The sequence below is a fragment of the Mercenaria mercenaria genome, chromosome 2 (assembly GCF_021730395.1).
Source record: "Mercenaria mercenaria strain notata chromosome 2, MADL_Memer_1, whole genome shotgun sequence".
Taxonomy (NCBI): Eukaryota; Metazoa; Mollusca; class Bivalvia; order Venerida; family Veneridae; genus Mercenaria; species Mercenaria mercenaria.
In genome coordinates this window covers 101803696-101825146 of record NC_069362.1, presented here as the reverse complement: position 1 = coordinate 101825146, position 21451 = coordinate 101803696, and the positions used below count along the sequence as shown (strand labels likewise).

Genomic DNA, 21451 nt, shown 5'->3' with positions numbered 1-21451 from the left:
GATCCTCTTGAAATTGATATTTCTTTAAAAAAAAGCTGTATTTACTTATTAGCAATATTACTTCAAATTTACAGGGCAATGTTTGTGTTAATGTAAGAGACAACATATCCAACATGCTAATTGAGTTGTTTCCCTTGCATCATAAGGCAAAAAAGCAGCATATATGAATGTAGCCTGGGCTTTTCAAGCTCACCCCCTTGGATCCAGAGCTTGTCGGATGCAATGTTTTCAACCATTTAAATAAATAGACAGTTCTATATGCTACAGGCAGAGGAATCAGTCCTTGACTATTTCCATGAGCTTAATTCTGAGAAAAGTAGAGATCACTGGAGTGATTAATAGCTCTGATATTGATGACGATGTGTGGTAACTGTTTCAAAAATATTTAACTAACCTAAAATTCAAAGTAAAAAGGGGCATAATTCATTAGATATTTGAGCTGACCACTATGTTATGTTTAAATTAAATGATACACACTACTGAGATAGAGTGAAACTGAATGAAGACTTAAATCAGAAACTGTAAGTAAAAGGGGGCATAATTCCTGAAATAATGATGTCACAAGTATGGCATCTATTTCATATGGTGTTGGTGATGATATGTAACAACTGTTAAAGGTTTGAATCAAATCCATTTAGCAACAACAGAGGTAGAGTGAAAGAGTCCGAAATTTTAAGTTAGAAGGGGACCTAATTCATTAAATATTGGTGTGAGAGTTATAGCCCTTAGTGTCACAATGACACCAGGGCAAGCACAATAGCTAAATAAAGACTCACAAAGTGCAGTCAAGTGGGACACTTTTAGCTCACACTGATTCCCTGGTTAAAGTTAGCTAAAATTATAAAGCAGTTAATTTTAAAACCTATTAAGATTTTAAAGAGCTATAAAATAAATTCTTTCTCAATACAAACATGAAGATATTAACAATACTGCCTTATTTTATTGTATTCTATAATGGTGCATTTACATTACCAAGCTATGTTGTCAACTGGAACAGATGTTACTGTTACGAAGAACAAATTAAATCAATGCAAATGGCAACATAGAAACCAGATTTTTTCATGATAATATGCATTCCACTGACAACTTCAAACATGTTTAATTCATTGAAAACAGTGAGTGTTTTGGTTTGTAACAATATAATACATGTAGCAATAAATTCAATTAAAAAAAATATGAATCAACGTGCATTCACTTGCTAATTTACACTCAGAATAATAAAGAATTGCAAAAGATGCATTTCACAGAATACGAAAAGACCCAATTTTTACCTAACTATTTGTTTATAAAGTTATTTGACCACTATTAAAATGTGTCATTCTGGAAAATGATGGCGATCGAAGGAGGACTTGCATACCATATCTCCATGGCATTTAGAACTGTAAAGCTAAACATTAATAATTTTTGATAATGCTGTATTTAATGGAACGATGATAGCATCCCTCCAACAAATACTGATTCCCTCCCTTTAAAATCTTGTCATCTCCACATCTGATTCTAATACAGACATCACATAAACGTAGGTCTCTACTGCTCACAATGCTTCTAAATTTTCCCATAAACCTCTGTCACTGGAAAATGGTTTTCTGCATTTTCTGCCTCTATTGCTAAATCTGCTTTTACCGGCATACACCTCCGTGTTTTTGCTTACAAAAAAATAGTGCATTTCCCCATATTAAAAAATTCTGTCCTTTAGTGGTAGTGTTTCCCTTTAAACCTCTGCCTCTATTCTGAAGAAAAAAACAGTGCATGTTTAAACCTCTACCTCTATTGCTCAAAACAAAACTGCATTTGCCTATAAACCTCTGCCTTTTTTGCTCAATTTGCCTATAAACATCTGTCTCTATTGCTCAAAATGATACTGCATTTCCCCTGTGATATTCAAAAGAAAAACTTGCTCAAAATGACAGGGCATTTTCCTGATAAACCTCTGCCACTCATTCTAAATAAATAATGCATTTTAAACATCTGATTGCTGCACATGATACTTGCCTTCAAGTACAAATGCAAAATTCCTTAATCACCCACCCCCATTAAGCAATAAAATCTTTTGTGTCATTTCATTAGAAACCTTTCCACATTAACCATAATTATTTCAAATATTTCAAGGGAATTTTAACAGAGGAGGAAGACTGTTTCCTATATCAATTAACTGCTTTATCAAAACACCATAAATTTCCCCAAGAGTTCTATCAAGTCAATACACCTCCAGTAACTTAATCTCTTCATTTTCACCCCTATGTACTACACAGGCCACCAACAAGTCAGTAAACAAACTGGGACAAAATGTTAAACAATTTGTCAAGTATAAGGAATCACAGATAATATGGATAATACATTTATACATTTAATGTTTATTCAAGGGTTTTAAGTACAATATAGAGCAGCAAAAAGGAGGGTCATTGAGGCAAACAAATTTGTCAGTTGGCAGAGCTCCAATTGTATACATTATATTACCTGGTTTTTGATACAATTCTCCTGCTTATAACATAAAATATTGAAAATTATACTTCTGTTTCCTTTCCACTACAGGTCCAGAACTTGCCTGTAGACAAGTAAAGATTCCTAACCTGCTAACTGCAAAAAACATTTTCACTTTGGAAGATTTATTACAAGATGAGTGTTACACATTTGAAACCGCTAAACTGAAAAGCCTTTGAAGAAAATGAGTAAGTCAGTATAGAGAGGTTTCTGGTTTAGAAAGGTTTCAAGTTTAGAGACATTTACTGTTTAGAGAGGTTCCAGTTTATAGAGGTTTCCAGTCTAGACAGGCATGCAGTTAAGAAAAGGTTCCAGTTTAGATGATTCCAGTCTAGAGGTTTGCTGTTTTAGAAAGCCTGAAAGGTTTGCAGTATAGACAGATTACCAGTTTAGAGAGGTTTCCAGTTTAGAGAAATTTGCAGTTTAGAAAGGTTTCAAGTTTAGACAGGTTTGCAGTTTAGACAGGTTTGCAGTTTCGAGAAGTTTGCAGTTTAGAGAAGCTTCCAGATTAGAGAAATTTGCAGTTTTGGGGTGGTTTCCAGTTTAGACAGGTTTGCAGTTAAGATAGTTTTCCAGTTTCGAGAAGTTTGCAGTTTAGAGAGGTTTGCAGTTTAGAGAAGCTTCCAGATTAGAGAAATTTGCAGTTTTGGGGTGGTGTCCAGTTTAGACAGGTTTGCAGTTTAGATAGTTTTCCAGTTTCGAGAAGTTTGCAGTTTAGAGAGGTTTCCAGTTAGAGAAGTTTGCAGTTTAGATAGGTTTCCAGTTTAGAGAAGTTTGCAGTTTAGACAGGTTTCCAGTTCAGAGAAGTTTGCAGTTCAGAGAGGTTTCCATTTTATAGAAGTTTGCAGTTTAGACAGGTTTCCAGTTTAGCGAAGTTTCCAGTTTAGACAGGTTTCCAGTTAAGAGAAGTTTGCAGTTTAGATAGGTTTCCAGTTTAGAGAAGTTTGCAGTTTAGACAGGTTTCCAGTTTAGAGAAGTTTGCAGTATAGACAGGTTTCCAGTTAAGAGAAATTTGCAGTTTAGATAGGTTCCAGTTTAGAGAAGTTTGCAGTTTAGAGAAGCTTCCAGATTAGAGAAATTTGCAGTTTTGAGGTGGTTTCCAGTTTAGACAGGTTTGCAGTTTAGAGACATTTAAGTTTAGAAAGGCTTAAAGTATAAGGAGGTTTCCAGCTTACAGAGGTTTCTGGTCTAAAGAGGTTTTTTACAATGGAAAATATCTTGTTTTGGACTAGTAAATTTGCAATTCTGAAAGAGTTTCTACTTTTCAAGAGGGGAGTTCCCCTGTGAAACCAAAAGGTATGCTCACATAACATTTCATAAACATACACCTATTCTTCAAAAGAGAAAAAGCAAAAATTACCTACCGCATAGGCTATGCTAAAACCAGTACAGCATTGTTCGATATGCAACTATGTGCGTCTTCATACATAAATAAACAAAATCTGACAATCTGTGACAAATGCTGAAAGTTAATTAGAGTGTTCTCTCTATTTGTATGACAATTAATGCCATTTGTAATAACATTATGATATTTACCATGTAAAATTGAATACGAATTAGCAATGTGATAAAATAGCATCTTCTTTCATGTTTCAACATTTGCATTTATCAGATAATGAAATACAGATATTTATTTCTTTTCTTAAAATAGCAGTCGCCTTAAATGGTACACTACTAATAAATCAAATACTTTGAACAGAATGTATTAATACTTATCTATAAATATAATTATTTCAGATGCAAGTAATAGAATGATTATCTCTCAACAAAGACTTTCTTTCCAATTTAATACTTCACACTTTAAAGCTACTAGCCCACAGTTTGGGTAAAATTTTTCAACATGTTCATTTCCACCAAGTTTGGCATAGAATGTATGTTCAGTATTTGAAATGGTTTACAAATCAACTGTTTTAAAGAAATTTCTACTGAAACATGATAATTCCATCATGTAATAACATGATAATAACATCATGAAAGTATACAACATGTAATTATACATGATTTACATCATGGTAATATCACCATGTAATTAAACAACATAATTATTTCATCATGTAATTAAACAACATGGTAATAGAATTATGTAATTAAACAACATGATAATAGAATCATGTACAACATGATAATTTGTGGGGTTCAGGCAAAAAGGTATCAATTGCTGAAAATTAATCTAAGGTTATCGTACCATGTTGCATTAACCTCTCAGATTATTTTAAACTGTAATATTTTAACACCGCAGTTGACAATTTTTTTGTCCGAATTGCCCGTTTAACTAGTTTTCCTGCTAGGGTTTATTAAGAACAATATTAAACCTATATAATTACAAAGCTTTTAAGAAGGAAGGTTGTGGGATGGACTTTTGTTATTCATTCCTTTTGTAACTTAATATTTTTTCCAATGTTTCAGGATAAACGCATACCACAAGCAAGTGAATGACTTCTAACAGGGTACTGGCTTTTTTTTTGTACTAACACATGAACAAAAACAATTAAATGGAACTTGATCTTTAATTCATCAATCTAAAAAGATTTCAGCATTTAAAAGTATTTTCATGAAATGTATCCCTGCCAGTAAACAGTTTGTACATTTTAAGTAAATGAAAAGTATGGTATTAAATGACCATGTAAATGCCAGATGAAATAAACAATTATCCCTGAAATATGTCCAACATTTAAAGTGTTTTCTCCCTCAGCATAGCTGTATATGTGACAATAATTAGAATCTACTGACCAAGTTTGATCAGAACCTTCAAACTATGTACCAGTGTTAAATGTTTCAAGTAAAGCTGTAATAGTCGACAGGATTTCAGAGATGGCTCTGTATATACCAAAGCTGGTACTCTCAAGACTTCAGCAGACTTGTTAAAAACAAGAGCTGTCACAGGAGACAGCGCGCTCGACTACTTCGATGCTGGTTAATGAACTTAGGCACATCTGGGGAAGCTGAAGCTGTCACTGGAGTGTTTAATGACTCAAATGTGGATAAAGATATTGGACAATAGCTTAAATCTCAAAACATTAAATCAGTATAAGAGGTAAACTTCTGCAAAAGTAATGCACCATGTGTCATATCATGCAGCTATTTCGGAACAAAAATTTTAAGTTTTAGTAATACTGGAGATACAGCAAAAGTGCATTGCAACTTGAACTGGAAGTTCTATTAGTAAAATGAGGGCTTAAGTTAACTCAGAACTAGCATTATCAAACTTGTGTTATATGATGTGAGTGATGATGTGGAACAACCATTTTAAGTTTGATTCAATCCATTTAGTAACAAATGAGATATAAAAAGCATAAAAATTAAACTGAAATTCTAAGTAAAAAGGGGATATAACTCATAAAATAAAGTAATGCCAAAGATATAGTGAATGTGCACCACAATTAACCTAAAATTCTAAGTAAAAAAGGGGACATAATTCATGAAATATTGATGCAAGAGTTATGGCCCTTGTGGGTGATGATGTGGTACAACTATTTTAAGCTTGAATCAAATCCATTTGGTAATAACACAGATAAAGTGAAAGTGCATCAAAACATTAACCTGAAATTTAAAGCAAAAAAAGGTGGATAATTTTGAAAAATATTGTGCAAGAGTTATTGTCCTTGTTTCATATGATGTAGATGTTGACATGGTACAACTGTTTAAAGTTTGACTCAAATCTGTTTGGTTTTAACAGAGATAGAGTAAAAGTGCATAAAAAGTATAACCTGAAATTTTAAGTAAAAAGGGGGATAACTCATAAAATACAGGTGTCACAGTTATGGTCCTTGTGTCAAATGATGTAGGCGATGATGATGAACAATCATTTTAAGTCTGAATTAAATCCCTTCTAAAATTACAGAGATATAGTGAAAATGCATCAAAATTTACATAAAAATCTAAGTAAAAAAGGGGCATAATTCATGAAAATTTGGTGCCAGAGTTATGGACCTTGTGTCATATGATGTGGGTGATGATGTGGAACAACTATTTAAAGTTTGAATCAAATCCACTCAGTAATAACTGAGATAAAGTGAAAGTGCATCAAAACTTTAACCCGAAATTCTAAGTAAAAAGGGGGAGGTAATTCATGAAATGTTGGTGCCAGATTTATAACACTTGTGCCATATGATGTGGGTGATGATGACGAATAACTATTGTAAGTTTGAAGCAAATCTATTGAGTAATAACAAAGATAAAGAGAAAGTGCATAAAAACTTTATCCAAGGTGGGGATGCGGAAAGACGCTGATGCCGGGTCGAGTAGGATAGCTTTCCATACTTTGTATAGTCGAGCTAAAAATAGAGATTCATATACAACAAAACATTTGCATATCAAACTCAAGATTTTGTAGTCTCAAAAATTTAAGCAAAACATCGTTTACATGCCAATAATGCTGTCTGTGGAAAATGCATGGCTGACAACAAATACATCAATTTAATGCAACAGAAATAAGTCAAAAATTCATAACTTTCTGATTTGATTGTAAATGATACCTAACACGAGACTTAATCAATCTTTATTTGCATAAAAAATCTTTAAACAAACTTTCCTCCATATAAAACTTGTTTTTAAGTCTTATCAAAAGACGTTGCACATTTTTAGCTATTTTGTTTGTATTACTGATCTTCTTACTTGGGACTTTTAACTTTCACAAAGGGAAAAGCTTTATCATGATTTGTGTAAAATTCAAGATTATGATGGTTAAAATGTTATCAATTTACATCAAAAGCAGCGTGTCGCGTTACCATATAATACAAGATTTTGAAAGTGTTAAAGCAAGAAAGAATCAAATGTCTAATATAAAATGAACCAAATTACTACTTTTTTCATCTATGTTTATTTTTTTTACCATTTAAGTGTATTTAAGCACACATTTTTCAGATCAATTTACCTTTCACTTTGTATTTTCCAAATTGTTTGGAATTTAGAGCAGAGTTAAATATTTACCATTGACAAAAATCACTAAAAATCTATCAAATGAATTATGGGTAATTTAACGCTGGTAATTTCCTTTTAACACTGGACAAATTTCCTTTGTGTATTTTATTTCAATTTTGAAAACTGAGGAGCCATAGAAATCACTTAATCTATTGATTTGTGGACTCTTAATTAACAGCTTCATTAACATTGAGTTAATCTAAATCAGTCAAGTACAAACAGTGGTATGAGCTAATCTAAATCAGTCAAGTACAAACAGTGGTATGAGCTAATCTAAATCAGTCAAGTACAAACAGTGGTATGAGTTAATCTAAATCAGTCAAGTACAAACAGTAGTATTATTGAAGTTAATCTAAATCAGTCAAGTACAAACAGTGGTATGAGCTAATCTAAATCAGTCAAGTACAAACAGTAGTATTATTGAAGTTAATCTAAATCAGTCAAGTACAAACAGTAGTATTATTGAAGTTAATCTAAATCAGTCAAGTACAAACAGTGGTATGAGCTAATCTAAATCAGTCAAGTACAAACAGTAGCACGAGTTAATCTAAATCAGTCAAGTACAAACAGTGGTATGAGCTAATCTAAATCAGTCAAGTACAAACAGTAGTATAAGTTAATCTAAATCAGTCAAGTACAAACAGTAGCACGAGTTAATCTAAATCAGTCAAGTACAAACAGTAGTATTATTGAAGTTAATCTAAATCAGTCAAGTACAAACAGTGGTATGAGCTAATCTAAATCAGTCAAGTACAAACAGTGGTATTATTGAAGTTAATCTAAATCAGTCAAGTACAAACAGTAGTATTATTGAAGTAAATCTAAATCAGTCAAGTACAAACAGTGGTATGAGCTAATCTAAATCAGTCAAGTACAAACAGTAGTATTATTGAAGTTAATCTAAATCAGTCAAGTACAAACAGTAGTATTATTGAAGTTAATCTAAATCAGTCAAGTACAAACAGTGGTATGAGCTAATCTAAATCAGTCAAGTACAAACAGTAGTATGAGTTAATCTAAATCAGTCAAGTACAAACAGTAGTATTATTGAAGTTAATCTAAATCAGTCAAGTACAAACAGTAGTATTATTGAAGTTAATCTAAATCAGTCAAGTACAAACAGTGGTATGAGCTAATCTAAATCAGTCAAGTACAAACAGTGGTATGAGTTAATCTAAATCAGTCAAGTACAAACAGTAGTATTATTGAAGTTAATCTAAATCATCAAGTAAAACAGTGGTTAAGCTTAATCTAAATCAGTCAAGTACAAACAGGTAGCACGATTTATCTAAATCACAAGTACAAAAGTATTATTGAAGTTATCTAAATCAGTCAAGTACAAACAGTGTTGAGCTAATCAAACAGTTCAAGTACAAACATACACGAGTTTAATCTAAACAGTCAAGTAACAAACATGTAATGAACTAATCTAATCATCAAGTATAACAGTATATAAGTTAAATTTAAAACATCAGTCAATTACTTACTTGTACACGAAGTTAATACATAAATTCATTCAAGTACAAAACATAGTATTATTGTAAGTTAATCTAAATCAATCATGTACAAAACAGTGGATGATAATCATAAATCATAGTACACAATGGTATTCATTGAAGTTAATCTAAATCAGTCAAGTACAAACAGTGTTTTTGAGTAATCTAAATCAGTCAAGTACAAACAGTGGTATGAGCTAATCTAAATCAGTCAAGTACAAACAGTAGTTTTATGAAGTTAATCTAAATCAGTCAAGTACAAACAGTGTATATTGAGTTAATCTAAATCAGTCAAGTACAAACAGTGGTATGACTAATCTAAATCAGTCAAGTACAAACAGTGGTATGAGTTAATCTAAATCAGTCAAGTACAAACAGTGGTATGAGCTAATCTAAATCAGTCAAGTACAAACAGTAGTATTATTGAGTTAATCTAAATCAGTCAAGTACAAACAGTGGTATGAGCTAATCTAAATCAGTCAAGTACAAACAGTGGTATGAGCTAATCTAAATCAGTCAAGTACAAACAGTGGTATGAGTTAATCTAAATCAGTCAAGTACAAACAGTGGTATGAGCTAATCTAAATCAGTCAAGTACAAACAGTGGTTTGAGTTAATCTAAATCAGTCAAGTACAAACAGTGGTATGAGCTAATCTAAATCAGTCAAGTACAAACAGTAGTATGACTTAATCTAAATCAGTCAAGTACAAACAGTAGTATGACTTAATCTAAATCAGTCAAGTACAAACAGTGGTATGAGCTAATCTAAATCAGTCAAGTACAAACAGTAGCACGAGTTAATCTAAATCAGTCAAGTACAAACAGTAGCACGAGTTAATCTAAATCAGTCAAGTACAAACAGTAGTATGAGCTAATCTAAATCAGTCAAGTACAAACAGTAGTACGAGTTAATCTAAATCAGTCAAATACAAACAGTGGTATGAAGTTAATCTAAATCAGTCAAGTACAAACAGTAGTACAAGTTAATATAAATCAGCCAAGTACAAACAGTAGTACAAGTTAATCTAAATCAGTCAAGTACAAACAGTAGTACAAGTTAATATAAATCAGTCAAGTACAAACAGTTATCTAAATCAGTCAAGTACAAACAGTAGAAAGAGTTAATCTAAATCAATCAAGTACAAACAGTAGTACGATTAATAAAATCAGTCAAGTACAACAGTAGTACAGTTAATATAAATATTCATTACAACAGTAGTACTTCAATTTTAAAATTCAGTTCAAGAACCAAACAGTTCTGTTAAGTTAATGGTAAATCAGTCAAGTACAAAACAGTAGAAACGAGTTTAATCTAAATCAATGTAGATATGCACCTCTCTCACACCCATCTCCTAACTTAAAAAGGAGGGCAGACTGGTCCAATTGTTTGAAAATTTCAGTATTTTCTAAACAGGTTAACTGTCAAACTTTAAGAAAATAACTATCTTTGCACATTTTTAATGTTTGAATATCCTAACGTATAAGTGGAGAAAATTCCTTCAAGTATTGTTAAATTTCTAAGTAAAGCATTGAAAACTGAGTTCAGTTTGCCCAGTTAGTGCAAAATGTACAGTACGAGTCTGAGGTCAGTCTGTCCAGTTAGCACAATAGGTACAGTATAACTCTTCCAATGTCAAAGAGGTAGGTTTGAATCCCAAGCAAAACATTGTCTCTGTGATGATTGACTACAGACATGTTAAAGGTGATTCTTACTCTGTTTCATATTGGGAAGGTGTTAGTAATATGTGGAGGGAACTTGTGTGTTATGTGTGGAAGAAAGTTGTCAGTTACTTGTGGAGGAAAGTTGTCAGTAACTTGTGGAGGGAAGCTGTCTGTTATCTGTGGAAGAAAGTTCTGTTACTTGTGGAGGGAAGTTGTCTGTTACTTGTGGAGGAAACTTGTTAGTTATTTGTGGAGGGAAGTTGTCTGTTATGTGTGGAAGGAAATTCTGTTACTTGTGGAGGAAACTTTTTAGTTACTTGTGGAGGGAAGTTGTCTGTTATGTGTGGAAGGAAATTGTCAGTTACCTGTGGAGGCAAGTTGTCAGTAACTTGAGGAGGGAAGTTTTCAGTTACATGAGGAGAAAAGTGGTCAATTACTTGTGCAGGGAAGTTGTCAGTTACTTGATGTCAGTTACATATGGAGGGAAGTTGTTAGTTACATGTGGAGAGAAGTTGTCTGTTACTTATGCAGGGAAGCTGTCAGTTACATGTGAAGAGTTGTCAGTTACTTGTGAAGAGAGGCCAGTTACATGCAGAGGGAAGTTGTCAGTTACATGTGGAGGGAAGTTGTCAGCTTCATGTGGAGGCAAGTCATCAGTTAATTGTGTAGGGAAGTTGTCTTTTACTTGTGGAGAACAGGTTCATGGTATTAAATGGTCTAAAAAGTTAACTAACCACTGTATACATTATATACCTAAAATTCTATTGAAAAAAAGAATCTGTATTAACCCACACTAAAAAAGAAAACATCTCACCAATTTATCATATTACAATATTGACATATTACTACCTGGTAACTTCTTTAGGCTGATAAAAAGATACAAGCAGAAACAAATCAACACATAACAATATACATGCGGAAATCTTATCCGTTGCTCACGTAAATAATCGTTAAAATATTTGATAACATGAATGAAATTTAAGTCAGTTTGTAAATGATAAGTTACAACTGATCATTATATTACCTGTTATTTGCACAATACGATTGCCTCAACACTCGATTGATTTACAATACAAGTCACTTTAACCAAGCCGTTTAAAGAGAAATTTCAATGTTTAACTAAATAATCCATTTTGAAATCACATTATATACAATATTTTGACATGTCGACTTAGGTCATATATTTGCAACAAATTTACTAGAATTACATTAAATCTAACTGACATGTAAGCGATTATACAAATTTGTTTTCAAATATAAATTGATGTAGTTGACTGATAATGTGCAATTAAGTGATCGAAATTTCAATTGACTGTACAGTGTAACCACAGCGTTCTATTGGTAAAAGTGCTGTCTGCTTTGTTTGGAGGTCATGGGTTCGTGCACAACTGGGGTCAAAGACTGCACCTCCTATGATTCCAATACTAGTATCTCCAGGAAACAGACTCAAAGTGATTCAAATAAGCTTTTAGCTTTCATCACAGTCAATTAAATAAATATAACATATATCAAACCTTTTTAAAGCAATTAATACATACATGTACATTATTCAACATTTTTAAGGTAGCAGACCCATAATGACACTCGACAATTTCCGTATGATTATGATTAGGTATTCTATTCATACAACTTGGCATTCTTCAGTCGTAAATGTTGCTGCACACACCTTTGCGTAAATTTTCTTTTTTTTAAAATGCCAAAATCGTAACTTGCCAAATGTCATTTATGACTCCACTACCTTAAATAAATAGTTAGTTGTACAGAGGCTGTTGGTCTGGAGAGGTGACATGCAAAGATACTGCTTTAGTCAGTAAGAAAACATATAGATTTCTTGTACAGTAAAGAGGTATTGGTTCTGAAAGAATTTATTCCTGTTCTGGTGAAAAGATTGCAACCCCTTTTTAGAATTTTACTACACTGAATCTAATATATCATAACCTATTTTAAACACACATCACATTTTGACTTTGAATATTAAATAGAATAAACTTCTGCATACTTGCATTTATAAAGAAATAACAAATACATATGTATTAATTAATTCTTTGTATACTTTATTTATTATGCATAACCGAGTATGTTTTAAATACTGTAAAGAGATAAATTATTCTATAGTTCTGATGATATAAATCAACATCATTAATATATTACATGTATTAACTAATATTTAATGAAGTGTTTTTAATTTGATTAAAATCAATAATAAATAATGCTGTCAGCTTTAATATTCATCAAAATAACTCATATTTATATTACACACCGATCATCAAATCTTTAATCAATCACACCAGTTACACACCAGTCACATTAATTCTAAAACCTCAAATAAACAATAACCATAAATAACCCATTGCAAAGTCAACATTTACACGAAAATTAGTAAACATTTGAAACGACCGCTTTACACGGGACACCATATCACTCGCTTCTTAAACACTATAAAATACCTGCGTGTTTATCAATGATCCGTCAGATCATACATGATTAACACCAATTTGTTTACATTGCAAAAGTTCGTTAAAAAACAACCCTTACCTTAATTGTCATTCCGCAGAATCAGTCTATGCACTTTGGTTCACACTTGCACACCATAAATTGCAAAGTTTTAATTTAAACTTCTTAATTTCTCGCTACAGAAGTCGGACAAAAGATCATAACGTGTCTTTTCCCACTTAGCATTAAAAGCGTTTACCATGATCAGTTGATACACGGATCAGACACAATAGCAGCTCCGGTAATGAATATTCATTTCCCCGTTAGGCCCCGGACAAAGCATATTCTGTGTACTGAGGTGTGTAACGCAGTTAATCTCTTAGCAGACGATAAAGAATGACGATTTCTCTCTCCCGGCATTTACAATTTGTTAAAGAAAGACTGATATTATCATTAGGTCACTGTCAATGTATTATGTTTTGCAGATGCTTTTTATGCCCACTGCGAATGTCAATCTATCACTTTATTAAAGCTATTTAATGTATCACTGTCGATTTTGGAAAAAGGCTAACAACATTATCTTAATACCCAGTTTCGTTTTAAAATGCAACGGTTATTTCTTATATCATCAAATACGTTTATATCGAAGAGATCAAACAGCATTAAATAATTCGAATTTCTGAAGACTAATACTTTGTATAGATGGTGAGATAAGGTATATTAGACACAACTGAATGTCACAAGTCATGTTCCAATCTGGGCATATCAAGTTAAACATTCCCATGTAAACAATTCTTATATATTTTCTCTATTGACTAATTGGTTTCTCGTATTTCAAAATGCATCACAGCAAGCATGTTTATTTATATTGTCCTTCTTAAATCAAGCAATTGCATTCCATGCTACATTTCCGCACACGCATCCTTCGCATAACATTAACAAAGATACATAATAATATCTAAGGCATACATAAAAGTTTATAGAATATTGTTACTGAAATTTCTCAAATCGCAGTACAGAATCTGTTTTTCGAGTTTTCCTCTTTTTGTGGCATTTATCGTATTTACATGTGATATTTCTTTATCTGTAAATGCTGGACACCAGTCTAATGTTCATTTTTAGGCAACAGCGTTCTGTTATTTCTCAGCTTACAATATTGTCAACATATTTTATGTTCCATGCTATGTTGTAATGCTTACTTCCATCAAATATAATAATTACATACATTAAGTTTCAACCTCACGTATCGAATGCATATTCTACTATATTTCATTACGAGGTGATATCTTCAAACTTATTTTCTCCCGCCGTTACATACGTTAAACCCAAAACAAACAAACAAAATCAATTTATTTTCTAATGTATATGATATTTATGAGGATCTTTGTGTTGTGTAAACTTGTCACTATAATTATGTTAATATATTTGTATGTAACAAGAAACAGTATATGTTACAATATAATAAAATAAATTGAACTTAACTTGTGTTCCCGATTTTTTTAAATATTTGTTAATTCATACTGAAGAAGTTCATTAACCACCCGAATATTAATTAAAGGAATATAATTACCCAAAATGGAACACATAACGGTGGAATATTAATAAAAAAAAAAACACATAATAACGACATGTATGACCATATCAAGAGATGAACTTTAACACTTACCCATCTAAATTTCTAAAATGGACTGGTTCGTGATTCAATTTGGTCAGCATCACTTATCATTTAAAGGGGTGTTCACTTAAAATTTATTGACCAATAGCGAACAGTGCAGACCATGATCAGCAGGCTGATCTTGGTCTGCATCGGTCGCAGAGGCAAAATCACTTTCCGCCAGCAGGCTAAATTTTCCCACCCTACGCAGAATTACAAATAGAAATTCTGAAATATTGGCCGCAAGAAATTATACTTATGCCAGGCATTAAAGTTCCAATAACGTCTAATCAGCTAAGTTTTATAACTTTATGCCTCTCACACCAGACATTTAAGCATTTTAATTAAAATTGAATAGTGACTTACATTGTCTAATTGTGTCCAGTCTTCTGCGTGCTTAAACTTGAGTCTTGAATGCCAATTTCTACAATGCGGTCCGCTTTTTTTGCAAGTTTTCCGGTTGTACTGAGCTTCATTGTTAAAGATGGTTATTAACGCTTTATACAAGTTTGATTTACACTGGAGATATTTTCCTATCATGATTGTCAAACCAAGAGTTAGTTTTGCACTTTGTCTAAGGTATACTATTTAAATAAATCTTATTATTTTATATTTGTTGAATGTTTGCATTCATCTGTAATTTACTAGAAATGGGTTTGAAAAAAATATTATTACCTCCCTTTGTCAATCATGGATGAGAAAAAAATGAATTTAGAAGCTACACTAGTTTTGAAATTGTCGTTCAGGTTTAAGTTGTTGAAAAATCTCAATATCTATGAAATACAAATGCTAAACTAGAAACAGTACAGAAACTAGAAACGGAAATTGTGAATTGTAAATAACTACATATTAAATGTGGGTGGGGTGCAATTACATAATGTTGTTTAAATGTGACTGCCATAACTATTCAGAAAATAACTTTATTATAATTTTTTAATGAGTAAATAAAACAAGACCTTCTTATTGTGAATCTTAGCTCGGACATGGTTTAATTCCTGCGCATGGATAAACAACGCGAAAGTCAATAACAAGAGGGGCTCAGAGAACTGAAACGTATTCAGAAACGTGCATAAAATCGAAATGTGCTACTTAAAGAAACTCCATGTAAATACATGTGTATACTGTTAAAAACAGCACTAAATCCAAAATTAACACGAATCTATAAAAATATATTCCCCATTTTTTGCCACGGACCTGTGGGAAGGATTGCCTAAATTTATATATAGCATTCAGATAAGCATAGTGTTCTTGATAAATCCTAAAATGTACGTCAGTCAGTAATTGTCATTTTATGTATTTACATAGATCTACCATTGTTTTTGAGTTTTCGTTAGGGATTGGTATCTTCATTTGATATAGTGCATAAAGCAATATAGAAGCTACGAAGATAAATTGGCACTAGAAGAAGCAGCAATGGTACAAAAACGCACAGATATAACGTCGGTTGAATGCTACACAGTGGATCCTGTTGTAAAGGACAGGACAAAGAAAACACCGGCATGAAAAACGCAGACATGTAAGATAATTTTTCTTGCCTACAACTGAAAAAACAACGTGTAAAGCGCGCGTGAAGTTTATGACGTCACAGTGCCTATTTCCTAGGGAAAAAATGAGAAGGTAATGTGATCTACACATATTAATATGACATCAAAGTATGAAATTACGGTATAAATAGTTTATGAAGTGAATTCTTCGTGAAAAAGAAACCGATAGGGAGAGAAACGGAGCGTAGCGGAGTGACCGACCGAGGTTTTTTTCTCTCGAAGAATTCTCTTCATAAACTATCTGACATAGTGTGAAATCTACGTTTGACCAATCAGAATTGCAGAGTCAGTCGTGTCAACGCTCTTCAGCGTGTAGAGCTGTTCTTCGAAAATTATTGCTACAGTCACATTGGTCTTCAGGAATAAAAAGCCACATTTTTTGAAAAATAACTCGCTCTGATTGGTCAGAAAAGTAGGTTGCACACTATGTGCACATATAGCTTATAAATCTTTCCCCTGGGAACCGAAAAGGTGATATCCCACCTAGGCACACTGGTACTTCCCCATTTGTTAGTCAAGAAATCATTGTTTTTCCCGACGAAGTAGGCAAGAGTAAGTTTTTTTGCCTTCTTTGCGGCAAACCGGTATTAGCCGGAAACTGAAGCAGTCCTCCTTTTACAAAAGTGTCAAGTTATCATCCTAGATCCATACAGATCTACTTATAAAGGCTTTGCACGTGACAAAGTACTTTCCTCGGGTCTTTGTCCATGTAACGTGTGCTTTGATTTGTCGAACCGTTATGTTATTATGTTAAAATGCGATGTTTATTTGTTCAGTTAGTGTTTTATTATATTAAATAATTAGACTATTATCACAAAATGTGATGTTAACTTGTGCAAATCGTGCCTTTTTATATTAAACTTATAAATCATCACGCCGAAATGTGATGCTAACTCCTCCAGACAGTTTCTATGTTTATTTATTGTTTCTATGTCGAAGTGTGAACATGTCCAAACAGTGTCATAGTAGGTTAAATAGCCATGTTATGTTAGGTGTGATGTCAACCAGTCAAAACTGTGTTTACCAATGTTTAAAAACTAAGTTATCATGTTAAAAGTGTGATGTTAACTTGTCGAAATAGTGTCTTATAATGTTAACTAGTAATGTTATCAAGTGTGGTGTTAACTAGTCAAGACAGCTTATGTTAAAACACTATGCTATCATGTCAAATTGTGGATTGACTTGTCCAAACAGTATCTTAATATGTTCATGTCAAAGTGTGAATGAAACTTGTCCAAACAGTGTCTTATATTGACATGATAACAAGACTAGTTAACATAATAAGACACTATTTGCACAAGTTAACATCACACTTTGACATGATAACATAACTTTTTTAACATAACACCACACTGATATGTTAATATGAAAATTCCCAAGGCGTTCCATACAGATGCATCTACATGATGCGAAATAAATAGAACAGTTTACTTTGCCAACATGTATTCTGCAGATTTTAGCAAAATACTGTGGATGCAGCAATGGTGCAATTTTGTATTCCCCAGCTAAAACACCTTCAAGTAAGTCTAGATGTCAAATTTAATACATTGAGAACTTTCAAACATGTACACTTATTATTCAGAGATGTTTTTTCCTCTTTTTTTCTGATTTCCTCGTTTTTAACAGAAAATATTGAAATAAAAATTATCAGATTTGGTAAAATATGTGCAAAAATTGTAATATTGTGGTATCCATTGATTTCGTCTTTTTTGTTTGACCGATGGGCAGTCACATCCCTAGTATTGTAGACAGAAATACACTTTGAAGCAGAATCGGTTAATAACGTAAGATGATGCTGTTTATAGATAAACAACTTCACAGTTTTATTAAATAGCAAAAATTGACGACAAACCTCCAGTCAGCAGAAATGACCAGCTGATGTGTAGGTGGGCTTATACGATAATAGAATTTAAAAATATACTAATAAGAGGTTTGGTCTGTGAATGTTCGTCACTAAAATTAGTTTCGAGAGCTCAAATAAAGTAAATAAAGATAGACATATCTTCAACTAGGTAGGGTAAACGTGCCTCCACTTCTGGTCATTGTGCATGGTTTCATGACTCTTGGTGAATAATTTCTAAGATATATGCAGCACAAACTTTTTTTAAGCACTTTATGTGTATTTTTACTAACGGAAGGACCATAACCGGTCTATGTGCGTGAAATCCCAATCAGAACACCTGGTACACAAGTTCACATGCTATATAAAAATCCTCTAACCTCTTATAACCATTCTAGGTCAAGTACATTTTGAGATACATGGGACACAAGCTTCATGCCCTTAATGCATATTTTAGACTAAGCAAAGGGCCGTAACTTTGGTGCTGCATGGTTTCATGACTCTAGGTGAAATATTTTTCAAGATATATGCAACACAAACTTCAACGCACTTTACGTTTTTTTTTTTCAGTAAGTCAAGGACCGTTACTCTGGTTTAGCTGAGTGAAATCTCAAACAGAACACTGTGTGAAAAACTTCACATGCTATATTACAATCTCCTTTTGTTTTATGACTCTTTAGTCAAACATTTTTTGAGATACATGCGACGGAAACTTGCATACCCTCCATGCATATTTTTTTTTACTTAAACAAGGGCTATATAACTCTGGTCCGACCCAAGAAATCCTTAACAAAACCCAAGTTGCATAACTTCTCACGCTCAATAATATTCCTATTATGTTTCACAGCCCTAGATTAAATACGTTTTAAGATATATGCGACACAAACGTTATTGCTCTTATGTATTTTTTAAGTAAGTCAAGGGCCATAACTCTGGTCTGGCTGAATGAAATCTCTAACATAATCTCAGGTGCACGACTTCACATGCTTAATGTTTCATAGTCCTAGGTCAAATATTTTTTGAGATACACGCGGCATAAACTTTTACTTTTATGCATATCTTTAAAAGAAATAAACCGGGTTCGAGGTTTTAGCTCAAACCTGTCAAAAAGCAGGCCAGATTAGAAACTGGCATGCTTGAATCTTACAGAATATATACATTCATTTAGAGTCTGAAGCGATTACAAAATTCATGGACAAATTCTCGGCGTTTCTGGCACAGTGAGCGTGTCCAAGAATAGTCTTCTCAGTATCATAAAGTCCAGAAAATACAAAAGTATTAAAAATTGTCCATGTTTTACAAATCTAAATCGATTAATTATTATAAGAGTTATATTGTTGACTGCTGCCGGATTTCCAACAGAACATGATAATCAATAGTAACCGTCCAGAGACAGCAAATATACTCCCTGTAAAAGCTAGCTCTGTAAACAATGACAACAAAAACACCGTTACTCGTTAAATTTGTCCGGACCAGCTAGTATATTGTTTAAGCTTGTGATAGGGTTGAATACTACCCTTTTCAGCAATATATATGATTTAGGTAATATATGTATAGAACGATTCTCTATAAACACTTAATGTAAAGAGCAAGACATCGGACTCCTTTCAAAAGGACTCAGCACGGACACCAGTCTCAATCTCCAGCAGCCGATCGAGATTGATTCTACAACTGATAAATGGAATGGCTGATATATAAACCCAGGAACCTGTGCGAGACCGACTGAGGCTAAAACATTAACCTTTAGCCTGCTGGCGGCAACTGACCTTGCCTTTGCAACCAGTGTAGACCAAGATCAGCCTGCACATTCATGCAGGCTGATCATGGTCTGCACTGTTCGCTATTCAGTCAGTAAGCTTTCATTGAACATCCCTATGAATAAAAAATGGCATGGCCCAAACTGAATGATGGACCAGTCCATTTTAGAAATTCAGCAGGGTAAAGATTAAAGCACACACAGAAACAAATACTCCAGACAATGATAAAACTACGTAACAGAATCATATCGTTTCAATATTTTATCCAATGTCTTAAATATTTTGATGTTCTGCTAAATATTACACATTATTTTGATATATCTTATTTAAAAGTATGTTAAGTGTTTTCAACAGCTTTACGAGCACAGTAGACCTGGGGATGCCAAAGAAACAGTTAACAGCAGATGAACTAGTCTGGACGCAACTCTCGATGTATACGCAAGAAAATGGCATTGCTACTACCATTTTTTCGATACCTTTTCCGGTTAGGTTATATCTGTGGACGACTACGAAAATTCCTTTAAGACGTTCTGGAGAAAGGTAGAGCATAAAAGCAATTTCCGAGGTGTATGTAAAACATGGTATTTCTCAAAAGGAAAAAAGGTCTTTCACCAGACGAAGTGTTATTTTTGGGCGGCAGTATACAACTACTAGTTGAGATATTGTCTCGATTCCAACACAATAAGGAGAAACGATATGACGTTGATACGTTAATCATTTCAGGTCAACAATATAGGTTCCAGTAAACAAGAGGCGGATAAATCCATTACTTGTGTCAGTAATGATATAGTCAGCTTTAGGGAAGGAAATCAGTAACTAATCCATTGTCACCTTTTTTATAAGAATTTCTACTATACAACGAAATAAAGAGTCTTGGTAGATTTATCCGGAAGTAGTGGGAAGGGTTTGCAAGAAACGAAAACAAGCTTGCGTCATTATACAGTTCTTGTCTTTAACATCCCTTTTATTTCATGGAATTCAAAGGCCGATATTATATGAGGATTTCTCTGATAAATATTAATACCATTCTTCATAGTTATACTTGTCAATATACATGTATAGCAAAAGCTTTGGGTTATTCATTAAGCAATGTACCTAGTGCAAAAACACTGAAGCATAAAATAATAGCGAATTCTTTAGTTACTTTGAAAGCATATGAATGGTCTTAGAGTCTCTCTAATTGCCAAATTAACCATTACTGCCCCAAAACATATTATGTTTCTGAGAAAATAACACCGGTAAATCCATTTCTTGCGCCAGTCATGATAAAATCTATATAAAGACAGTCACTTTGCTTAAATGGCCCGAAAGGATGGAAACCACTTATTTATTCGCTGTGCTTTTTTATAAAATATGTGGCCTGAAGAAAAAGCATATATAATACCATAATAATTCGGAGAGGCTGATGGTGACGAATGTAAGTATCAGGTTTCAACCGGAAGCACTGGGTTTGATATTAGACAGAAATTCTCTTGGAAGTTTAGATTTAAATTATATGACAAATGCGCTAATAATTCTCTTAATTGTCCCTACACTAATAAATATGGGATTCGCGAGGTAGCCGCTTAATGTTCATATGATATACACTAATCACTTTTAGGAGAGAATAATATCCTTTGTCCTATGAAAAAGTATGTAACTTATTGGAAATTCGGGGAAAGTG

At 33.0% G+C, this 21451-nt stretch overlaps 1 protein-coding gene across 4 annotated transcripts in view; it reads right to left on the bottom strand.

Moving 5' to 3' along the window:
- The window catches only part of LOC123564734 (zinc finger MIZ domain-containing protein 1-like), a 273352-nt gene that overhangs the window by 75782 nt on the left and 176119 nt on the right, over positions 1–21451 (bottom strand). The window contains exon 1 of one of the 4 annotated variants that reach the window (XM_053537389.1): positions 13096–13258. The exons of the other annotated variants lie outside the window; for them this stretch is intronic. The gene's annotated coding sequence lies outside the window, so the exon portion shown is untranslated. Of the gene's footprint in view, positions 1–13095; positions 13259–21451 lie in introns of those variants that run through there. 4 annotated transcript variants of the gene reach the window in all.